Source organism: Mastomys coucha, unplaced genomic scaffold (assembly GCF_008632895.1).
Source record: "Mastomys coucha isolate ucsf_1 unplaced genomic scaffold, UCSF_Mcou_1 pScaffold22, whole genome shotgun sequence".
NCBI classification, from domain to species: Eukaryota; Metazoa; Chordata; class Mammalia; order Rodentia; family Muridae; genus Mastomys; species Mastomys coucha.
In genome coordinates this window covers 238934261-238945242 of record NW_022196905.1, presented here as the reverse complement: position 1 = coordinate 238945242, position 10982 = coordinate 238934261, and the positions used below count along the sequence as shown (strand labels likewise).

Sequence of the window (10982 nt, the reverse complement as noted above, 5' to 3'; positions counted from 1 at the left end):
CAAATCTTCTAGCAGAATACTGACAAGGGTCTAGGATCTTAAAAATAAAGGTCATTTGCATTAAATTTTTATGTTAAAGAAAATTAATGAATACTCAGAGTAAATTTTAAGAAAAATATGTTTACATTACTGAATTTCAAACCTGAGCATATCTGTACATGTTTAAACTGATTTACATTTATCTGTAAATAATTGTATTGAATTGAAATATGCATACCTAGCTTTTGCTGCTGCGTCTGCAGCCATGAGTATGCTCAGGCTACAGAAGAGGCTTGCCTCTAGTGTCCTCCGCTGTGTGAAAAAAAATAGTCTGGTTGGACCCCAATGAGACCAATGAAATTGCCAATGCCAACTCCTGTCAGCAGATCAGGAAGCTGATCAAAAATGGCCTGATGATCCAGAAGCCTGTGACTGTCCATTCCCGGGCTCGCTGCCGGAAAAACACCTTGGCCCGACGGAAGGGCAGGCATATTGGCATAGGGAAGAGGAAGGGTACCACCAATGCTCAGATGCCTGAGAAAGTGACCTGGATGATAAGGATGGGGATCCTGCACCGGCTTCTCAGGAAATAACAGGAATTTAAAAAGATTGACTACCATTTGTACCACAGCCTGTACCTGAAGGTCAAAGGGAATGTGTTCGAAAACAAGCATATTTTCATGGAGCACATCCACAAGCTGAAGGCCGACAAGGCCCGCAAGAAGCTACTGGCTGACCAGGCTGAGGCTCACAGGTCTAAAAGACCAAGGAAGCATGCAAAGTGCCAGGAGGAGTGTCTCCAGGCCAAGAAGGAAGAGATCATCAAGACTCTGTCCAAGGAGGAAAAGACCGAGAAATAAAGCTTCCCTCGTGTCTGTACATAGTGGCCTGGCTGAGACCTCACATGGTTCAATCATTAAAATAAAACAAGCCCTGGGAGGGAAAAAAAAAAGAAATATGCATACCTAGACTCTCACTATGTTATCTCTTTAAATCAGTGTTAGAATAACAAGAAAGGGTGCTAAGAGTATCACCATCACATTAGAAGTTTCATATAGTTATCTACATAGAATAGTCACTCCTTACTATGTTAGGTAATTATTTATCCACCTTATGTCTCTACAATTGTGCACTATCTGGTCATTTTAAATAATCCAAGCAGCATGTTGTATTTATGTCTGGTTCTATCTTTGTGTGATCAATTAATATTTTTTGTGACTGTGGCATGTATCAACTATTTGTTTCTTGATTTCTTGATGAGTATTACTAGCAGTTTGAATTTGATGATGACGAAATTGATGTCATTTGTGGCAATACAACTGCTGGCCATTCTTACAGCAAACTGTGAACACAAAAATTTGGTTTTTCTGTAAGTGAACTTATCCAGTTACATTATGGCTACTATAACTCTCTTAACTCCTTCTGTTAAACTGCTTGTGCTCTTTGGTGAACTAAAACTGCACAGTATTTTGTCATTGTTTTAGGACTGATATTTCATAAGAAATACAAAGCAATTTTCCTTTGGCTAAGCCAGGACTCCTGGGTTTCTGCAGCTTTAAGGTCTGTGCTGTAGACTTCCATCAACAGATAATCAGAGCATGACTATCCTGGGGAAAACAGAGACAGCTACTTTACTAACGATTCAGTTTTCATGTATTTCTTTCCCAACCACCCTAGAAGCACTATGCTAAGGGAAATGTCCCAGTTCCTAAAGACATAACCTTAGCAGCAAGTATTGTTTCCATATAAACTATTTGGTTTTGAAATGGAAGAATGGAGAACTATACAAATGATATTTCTGGTGTCTGTAAGATTGTAAGTAACAGAAATGAGTAAATATTGCAAGATGTGTTTTCACTTTCATTTGAAACATTAGTTTGCTTAACGAGCTAAGCAGTCTTTCAACTCTTATGGCCTTGAATATCCAGGAAAGTTATGAATGCTATTTTATTCTATATACCATATTCTATATACTATACAGTACTTTATTCTATATGCTATAAGGCACTTTATATAGTACTATATTCTATATACTTATCTTTATATGCACAACTCAGTGTAACTCTCATGTCTCATCATAGAAGCTTCTATTGGTAAGGAGTAGGAGACTGTTACAAAAATCCACAATTACTCAAAAACCAGAGAATAAGGGATTATAGATAATGTGTACATTGAAACTGATAAATAATGGACTAACAAATCCTCTGATATACTCACCAGGAATAAATCATATTTTTCTATTTCTTTTCTTCACTTTTTGTGAAGGAAGTCTAGAGTTCCTATGGGTTTTAGAGAAGCCCAATTCCGGACTTATGTGTTCAACCAACTTATATTATACCCTAATTAAAGTTTTGATATTTCAGGCTGGGAATATATTTCAAGTGGTTTAGGCACATGTCACAAAACCAGATAAACTGAGTTCAATACGTGTGTTCCACTAAGTGGAAGCAGAGAGCTAATACCTGCAGGCTGTCCTCTACTTGAGTGGTAGCACACACACACACACACACACACACACACACACACACACACACACACACAGAGAGAGAGAGAGACAGAGACAGAGACAGAGACAGAGACAGACACAGAGACAGAGACAGAGACAGACACAGAGAGAAAAAGAGAGAGAGAAAAAGTGAGGGAGAGGAGGAGAAAGAGAGAGAGGGAGAGAGATATAGAGAAAGGGAGGGCAGGGATAGGAGGAAGAGAGAGAGAGGGAGAGAGGAAAAGGGAGGAAAGAAGGATGGAGGGAGGGAGAAAGGGAAGAGAGAGAGAGAAAGAGAGAGAGGGAGGGAGGGAGAGGGAGAGGAAGAGATGGAGTGAGAGAGTGAGAGAGAGAGAATACTTTATAAATTCTGAGATTCTAACTTGCTTCATGTCCAGTCATGAAGCAGAGACATACATAAACACACATAGAATAAACATGCTATATTCCATCACAGCTTGTTGACATGGACTTGAGAAATGTCGTAAACCCATACTATTTACTGTTCCTTCTTGAGTTCCTGTCTTAGTTACTCATCTACTGCCATGAAGACATACAATGACACCAAGGTAGCTTATAAGTGAACATATTTAGCTGAGGGCTTGCTTATAATTTCAGAGGGTTAGGCCATGATAATCATGGTGGTGAGCATGGTGGCACACATGAAGGAATGGCTAGAGTTGTATCTAAGAGCTTGCATTCTGATCCCATGGCAACAGAGAGTTATGGAAACTGGACCAGGAATGGATTTTGAAATCATATTCAACACTCAGTGACACAGTTCTTACACACCACAACCCCAAAACTTCCTAAACAGTCTCTCAACTGTGAACAAAACATATATTTCTTATATAAATATGTTGAATGAATACACACAGCTCCCATGTTTCATTAAACATATACCCACTGTTCTTAATGCCATCTCATATTCACACGCAGTCACATAGTGATTTAAACGAGAAGTGTGGTTTGAGACACACACCAAAGAATTTCAATTAGGGGCTGGAGGAATGGCTCGGTGAGTAACTGCTCAAAGCACAAACATAAGGACATGTGTTTGCACTTCCATGTTTCCCTCAAACACCTGATTGCAGTGACATGGAACCTTGAAGTAGCAATGATTTCTTACACACAACAGTCAGAGAGCTTCAAGCACTATCTCAAAGAACAGTTAATAAAGTGGCAATTGAATTAAAACAGCTAGCATCAACCTCTGGTCTTTACAAGTATAGAGATGTTCATAGATAAAGTTTCCTCACAGTTGTGTGTATATATACATTAAAAATATAAAGTAGAATGTGTTTATATATGGATATTTTCATACTTATTGAATTCCCTCATGAATAAGAACACATGGTAAGGGATACTGTGAAAATATTCTTTACACAGTCTAAATGAGATGCAAAGAAATGACTTAGAAGAGGTGAAATGTTTGGAAAAATTGTTCTCTCATCTTGAAAACTACATTATTCAAGAATGTATTTCACTCCAGTAAAGACAAGTTTCTTTCAAGAGAGGCAGAATGACAACTTTTAAAGGAAATTAGAAACAAAGGAAAACAGATAAAAAAATGAGGACAAAGCAAACTCGTACTTAGAAAATACCACAAATTTTCTTATTGTACATGCCATATGTTTTGCCACTGATATTTCAAATGCTATATAAGTAGATACACTTTAAATGGTTTTATCAATTTAAGCATTCATCTTTAATCTACCATAGAATTGTTCTTATGTCTCTGTCTCTGTTTTTTTTCTCTCTCTCTCCCCATGCATGTGTCTTTTGTGGTCATATGCAGAAAATGTCAAATAGCTTAAGAAAACTTTGCTACTTGATCTTATTTAATAAGTAAGAATTGTGATATTTAGAATAACTTAAAGGTTTAAAAGTATTTTTTGTATGAAAGTTTAAAATTTGTTTTATACTATGGGAAATATCCATCTACTCCAAATGTGGAAAATGGATTCAGGAAATACAGTCTTTACAAACTGATGTCCTGGCATGTAAGCAAATAGCCAGAGATCAATTCATATTCAATTTAGTAATATAATAATTTATTAAACTTAAAAAGGATGAAATCATGATTTTATACTGTCTATATCTTCAACAGTACAAAAGTAGATGTATATATAGTTGCACCATGTTTGTCTATAAAGATACACACACACACACACACACACACACACACACACACACACACTTCTTCAGAATTTGGATTTGGTGAATGTGACTTTTATTTTCCCCAATGTAAGCCAGCTCTGCTCCTTAGCAGGCTCTTTTCTTCCTCTTGTCAACCTTCTCTAAGCATCTGTCATTATTTCAACATCTGGAAGAGAAGATAAGCTGCTTCAGTTGGAACACCACAGTCAGCAACTTTCTCCAGGAATCTAAATTTGTCACTTTCTCAGAGCATCCATCTTCTGCCAGCATTTGACTTCCTATCCCCAGGCCAAACTGGAAAATCAGGACTCCAAGTTTGTAAGGCTGCTGTGACAGACTAATTCAGCTGTGGGGGGAAAAAGCCTGACAAAGGGTGGAGATCATGATTAATTCAAATTAATTTCTATAGCAGCAGGGACCCATCTAAATATGATATAGAGATTTAATCTCAGTCTGACTTTGGAACAGCTATTAGATACAACTTCCTTCTTAAAGGCATACTCAACATTTCTCTCTATATAATTTGACAATATTTCCAGAGTTTTTTTTCCAGTTTGAATTGATGGCAAGGCAATGTTTCAAATTAACCTGAACAATTCTATCTGCTAATTTGCAATGTGATATTGAATAAATCCATATAGAAATCATCGGAAAACCTTTATTTTGTCTATATGTATGTATGTATGGACTAGGCCTCTGTGAAGAGGGGTTCACCAGAATTTATTTATTCTAACACATTTTGAAGAGAAAATCAGCCTGGATGCAGTTAGTCAATATACCTGGAAACATTCCACAAAGACATAAGACACTTTCTTTAAACTTCATTAAGAATTGTAGTTACGAGGGTACCAGAAATCACATTTCAAACAGTGACAATAAAATATCTTTTGTGGTCATTTGTTTTGTTTTGAAGAAGTCTGGTAACATAGCCCAGACTGACAGAGAATTACTGTGCCTTATAAACTGACTTCAAATTTGTAATCCCATTGCCACTACCTATATTATGTAGATATAGGAATAAGTGACTACACCTTCATGATACTATAGCATTTAAGAGACTGTCAAAATTGCAGAGTATGAAGTCAGTTTGATATAACATTCTACTTAGAATGTGCATGCTTTCTTTCTGGACTGTCAACTAAGTTATTTAAAACTACCATATTTCAAGTTTATTTATTTATTTTTAGTGTGGTAATTTAAAATAGTAACATAAAAATGACTTGTTTACTCCCAAACCTCAGAATGATGGATATTTGCTTCTGAGAACTCTTTGGAATTTTTTGTTGTTATTTGTTTGTTTTTTAATGAGAGCTATCTCTCAACTAAAAAAGTCAAAAGGGAATATATTAAAAAGGACTAGATTACTTTTCTATGATGATTGCAGAATCACACATTTCCACACGTGTGTCAGAAATATTTCAGATGAAAAAAATAACACTCACGTTGCCATTTCTTTTTCTTTTACTTAATTCCACAGGATGGAATTGGGACTTCTCATCCTTGCGTCTTCATGTAGATTCATTAATGTATAAGGCTGTAGAAATAATGAAAGAATATGTCAAATTTTCAGTCAAAAAGATTAGTGAGTAAAATTTCTCTCTAGCAGTTACTGGCTTTGTGCAATTAATTAGCCTGTCTGAATCAATATTATCATGTCTGAATGTGGGCTAATAATAATTGTAGGAGCTGAAAATTAGAAATTATATTAAATAACAAATCTAGATTATGAAGTGGATGGCAGTGATGACCTAGAGTTAATGCATTCCTTTAAACTCCAAAATTTCACATTTCATACTTTATACATGTGATCAGATACTACCAAAGAACATTGCCCATTATTTCACCAATTCATAACTCTTTTGTCAATGCTTCAATACTATTTTCATGTGGATCAGCCTTCCTCAGGGTAGTGGCTATGTCTAGTTTTTTTCCAAAATTTTGCTTCTAGGTTACTGGAAGTGCTACTATACATGTTATAGATGAGTAAATCGAGATGCACAGAGATGAACAGGCATCTGCCCTGGTAGTAGAGCAGCTTCCTGGCAGAGAAAAGGATGAAATATACTTTAACTCACTAAGTTCTCATTTCAACAAACTTTTCTTTAAATTCAAAAACATTATAATAGACAGAGTTAACGAAGCAAAATAGGGTATATAATATGCATAGTGTATAATACATATCATAGAGCTTGTGTTTTTGTGTGTTTTGTATACACACTATGCAGAAACACATACATACATTCATGCACATGGTACACAGATATGCATACAAGCAAACCACTCATATACATGAATAAATAATTTTCAAAAATACATAGGAATAAAATGAACCCTTTGAATAGAATGAAGTTTAGCATCTATAGAAAAACAAAACAGCTGGAGTGGTGACTCAGTATATGAAACAATTGATGTGCCAAAGTTCAAATCTCCAGAACTCACATAATCAGAGAATGATAATGCAAGTTTATATTTCTTGTTCTCCTTTGTGTTGAAAAGAGGAGAGAGAATAATTGCCTGGAAGTTCTCACAATAGTAAGTTGGTGTACACAGAAATAAACACCAAAGGATCCACACTCAAGCTAACTTCTACAAGAATGCTGTAACACACACACACAGACACACATAAAAGCAATATATTTATGTGTATATATGTGATTACTGAAAGCATATTTTGTGTATAGAAATCAAATTACAATGTGTGTATGTGTGTGTGTATGTGTGTGTGTGTGTATGTGTATGTGTGTGTATATGTGTGTATGTGTGTGTGTGTATGTGTGTGTGAAGTGCATACTGTAGTATATAACTCCCAAATTCACAATTGCATTTTTTAACTATTTTTTGTTTTGTTTTGTTTTTTGATTTTTGAGACAGGGTTTCTCTGTATAACCTTGGCTGTCCTGGAACTCACTCTGTAGACCAGGCTGGACTCGAACTCAGAAATCCACCTGCCTCTGCCTCTCACAAATTTTATGGAACAGAGAATGAAGGAAAGGCCATCCAGTGACTGGCCCAACATGGGATCCATCTCTTGGGTGAGTACCAAACCCTGACAGTACTACTGATGCTATCTTGTTCTTATAGACAGGAGCCTACCCTGGCTGTCCTCTGAGAGGCTTTGCCAGCAGCTGACAGAGATAGATGTAGATAATTAGAGCTAATCGTTGGGCTGAGGTCAGGGACCCCTATGGAAGAGTTAGCGGAAGGACTGAAGGAGCTGAAAGGGATGGCAACCCCATAGGAAAATCAACAGTTTCAACTAAGCTGGAACTCCGTGAGCTCCCAGAGGCTAGGGCACCATTCAAAGACAACACATGAACTACTTTATGGCCCCTGATACCTATGTAGCAGAGGGCAACCTTATGTGGCCACAGTGGGAGAGGATGCACCTAGTCCTGTAGAGACTTGATGCACCAGGGAAGGGGGTAGCCCAGGAGAGGTGATGGTGGAGTAGGGTGGGTGCTCTCAGAGCCAAAGGGGAGAGGGAATGGGTTGAAGAACTCTGGGATGGGGACCAGGAAGAGGACAGTATTTGGAATGTAAATATATAAAATAATTACAAATTTAAAAAGTAAAAAACAAACCCACCAAGTCTAATAGCTTATATTTTAAATTTTGCATTGCTTTTGAAGATTTCAAACAGAAACTTAGGAATGACACGAATATTGTAGGATGTATATTGTGATTGCATAGCTTTAAAACACAAACATTTAGCTATACCCTTTGAATTTGTGAACTTTCTGTCATAACGAAGCTTCCTTTCTCCTTTGCAGTCCCAGTGTAAACTACTAGCAGAAAATCAAGACTCATGGAAATGGAGATTAGTAACTATTTCAGGTGTGAACGAAAATTGAAATAATAGATTCTAGATTAAATAAGAAAAATGAAAACCAGAAAAATCTAACAAGTGTTTAAAGTAAATGAAATAAACATCAAGTTCAATCAATGTATGAAGAAAAGATTAGTGAGCAATTATAATGAATAGGATGGGAACTAACGATCGTGACAGAACTAACAGTAGTATGTTGAATGCCTCCTGTGTTTCAGAGAGACAGCAGAGTATGACCATCGGTCCTCAAAGGTACATGACAAAGTCTATGATTTTATCATCTCAAATTCATGAATACAAAGTCCATCATGAAGAAGAAAGAGTAAGTATGTTTAAGAAAGTCTCGTTTTCAAATTATAAGTACATGGGATCATACCTTAGAAGCATTATCACCCTCAATTAGTCTTTTCTATAGAAATTTAAAAAAAAAATCACATTCTGCAGTGAGTATTTTCAAACCACGAGGAACCTCATACTGAGTTGTCCTACACAGGTTACTTAAAGTATTCCGTGCAGTATATGAACTTTTACTATGTTATCGACATATATCCACGTATACTTTATTCTATCTTTTTCCAATAAATTTCCAGATACTAAAATGTAATGAGCTGGGCAGTGGTGCTACACACTTTTAATCCCAGCACTTGGGAGGCAGAGGCAGGCAGATTTCTGAGTTCGAGGCCAGCCTTAATCTACAGAGTGAGTTCCAGGACAGCTGGGGATACACAGAGAAACCCTGTCTTGAAAAAAACTAACTAACTAACTAACTAAATAAATAAATAAATAATAAATATGAAACAAAATAAAATGTAATGAATGTTTACATGAAAAGTAGTACTTTGTAATGGTATTCATAGACACTTTGCCTATGTGTATGTGCATGTGTGTGCATATGTGTATGCAGTGTTGCATCTGTATTTATGTGCTTCTGCCTTAGAAATTCTCAGATGATATAAGATACCCCATGACAAAATTTTTAGAAGTAAAACTTCAGAAATTACTGCTAAAATAAATTTATTTCTCAAATTTAGACTCGTTAAAATGAAAGTTCAAGGAATTAAGCAATAATTTATACTTCCGAAAATCATCCATGTATGTGGACTGCTGATTGTTTAAAGTCACTAAGATTATGTTTCTACAGAATGTGTGGGTTACATGCAATTAGGAATGTGTGTTTGTGTGTGTGTGTGTGTATGCGTATGTATGTATGTCTATAAACACCACTACAAAGTACTATTTTCTATGTAAATATTCACTAAATTTTATTATCCAGAAATTTGTTAGAAAAATATAGACATATATATGTATATATGTATGTGTGTGTATATGAATACATGTGTGTATGTGTATATACACATACATGTATTTGTATTTTTATCTAAATTTTCATTGACCACAGCTTAACAGAAGTAAAATTTCAAATTCTGTCAAGACAGGAATTTGTAGGATTCCTTCTAAGGGAAGTACAGGTTCAAAAGAAGAAGAAGAAATAAAATAATATAAAATAAAATAAAATCGGAGTTTCTAAAAGGCAAGCCTCGGAGCAGTGAGCCTTCTTGAGGTAAATAGCCTTTCTCCACTCTTCACGTGCTCTTCTTCCTCTGGTTGCATTTCAAACCAGCCAACATGATCGGTAAAAGATCTTTGGCTCTGAGAGCAAGTTGCACTAATGAGTCTCCTGATGCTGTCCTAGGGATGGGCACAGCCGTATCCCATCAATAAAACATGAGGATGAAGCACCCAGGGCCGTTAAGGTACCAGCCAAATCTCATTCCAGGCGCTGCATTTGTATCAATTAAAGAATAGACTTCAAGAGCTGAAATTTGCTTTGCTCGAGCTTGTAGGACACCTCTGGCAAGCATTAGCACAATAATCGCTGTCATATTTCCTACACTTCCCAGGCCCCTGTGCCATGAACATTGCTCTCCATTCTCATTGGTGAACTGTTCTAATTTACTCACTGAAGCTTAAGGTTAAGTCCCAATTGAGCTTGTGCGACACTGCAATAGCATAAAACCATACACCTCTTCAAATCTGTCTTTTCTAGGTTAATGAGGAACCTTCTAATTTCTTTATTACTTTGTGTGTGTGTGTGTGTGTGTGTGTGTGTGTGGCGGGGGTTGGTTCTCTTGGGAGCATTTTAAGACAACTGTGAGGTAAGAAAAGGATTTTCCTCATTATTAAAATAGTGCTTCTATAAATAAGTGGAGCTTCTCAGCATGCCTTTTGGATATCTCTTTTCTGCAGTTGGTTCTTAAATTCCAGGATAAAGCTGCAGTGGAAAAATTCCATTAACATTCACTCACTCTGTTTATTTCTTAGATAGTGACTTATACCACAGTGCAAATATTAGTATACAAGTTAGTGCACAAGGACAAATGTCTTCATCCTTATAACATTTCAATTAACTAAAAGTCTTTGCTAAGATGATCCATTCTGCTGATAAAAAATATATTTCAAATCATGAAATTCTGTGTCTTTACATTTCAAAATCTCATTCACCTTATTTACAATAAATTAACATCTTAAAAA

General features: G+C 36.2%; 1 pseudogene; it reads left to right on the top strand.

The window, feature by feature from the left end:
- The first annotated feature begins 244 nt into the window (after positions 1–244).
- LOC116067992 lies at positions 245–899 on the top strand (annotated as a pseudogene).
- The last annotated feature ends 10083 nt before the right edge of the window (positions 900–10982 follow it).